At 42.2% G+C, this 1,009-nt stretch overlaps 1 non-coding gene across 1 annotated transcript; it reads left to right on the plus strand.

Annotated features, from left to right (window-relative positions):
• The first annotated feature begins 702 nt into the window (after window positions 1-702).
• LOC115029598 lies at window positions 703-905 on the plus strand. The gene has a single exon (XR_003835167.1). It is a non-coding gene; the product is annotated as a small nucleolar RNA SNORA73 family (small nucleolar RNA).
• Window positions 906-1,009: the final 104 nt, after the last annotated feature.

The following is a 1,009-nucleotide window of genomic DNA, read 5'->3' on the forward strand; positions in this document are numbered from 1 at the left end:
CTCAAATTGCTGAGAGTTCTACATCTTCATCCAAAGGAAGCCAGGAGCAGTTAGGAGGAGGGTCTCCAAGCCTATCCCCAAAGGACACACTTTCTCCAACAAGGCCACACCTCCCTGGACCATTCCCTAAGCCAAGCATATTCAAATCTCCACACACCATCTAGAGATTTAATCCAGGATTCCAGATTTCATTCATTTGCCACTTCTATTTGTGGCATTGGCTCATCCATTTGTTCTTCATGATCTTGATTTCTTTTTTTTGAGGCAGGGTCTTACTATGTAGTCCTAGCCAGCCTGGAATTTGCTCTTTAGACCAGACTGGCCTTAGACTCACAGAGATCTGCCTACAGAGCGCTGGGATTAAGGTGTGAGCCACTGCTCTCGACGTAGTCTTGATACATCTGAAAAGTACTGGTAACTCACTTTGTAAGTTTGAGGTTTCAATGGTTTCCTATGGTTCTATAGATGTTGTACGTCTGGGAAAAAGTAAAGAATACTGTTTTATATTCTTGGTGCATCCAACACAGAGAAGGAACATGATGTCAAGATATTTGAGCTATCTATAGCTATACATGCTTTTAATGCCAGCACTCTGGATGCAAGGGTTTACTGATCTCTGTGAGTTCAAGTCTACATATTGAGATCCAGTCTAGCTAGGACTACATATGAGAGAGACCTTGTCTCAAAAAATATTTATTACTTTCAAAATGGATACCTTGGGAAGTCATTCTGTTTGGGCTCTGTCCTAATATCAGAGGGGAGCATAGGGCTCTGCCCAATGATATACAGGCCCTTTCTACAACATTGAAAATGAAACTGGGTTCTGAGTCTGTGTCTGTATACTCCTCTGATTTCCAAGGGTCTGTGGGCAATGACTAAGGAGACAAGCTATGCAGGAAACATTCCAAGAAGGAGGAGAAGAGGAAGGGTAAGAGAAAGAGGAGGAGGAAGAAAGAAGAAGAAGAAGAAGAAGAAGAAGAAGAAGAAGAAGAAGAAGAAGAAGAAGAAG

Source organism: Mus caroli, chromosome 16 (genome assembly GCF_900094665.2).
Source record: "Mus caroli chromosome 16, CAROLI_EIJ_v1.1, whole genome shotgun sequence".
Taxonomy (NCBI): domain Eukaryota; kingdom Metazoa; phylum Chordata; class Mammalia; order Rodentia; family Muridae; genus Mus; species Mus caroli.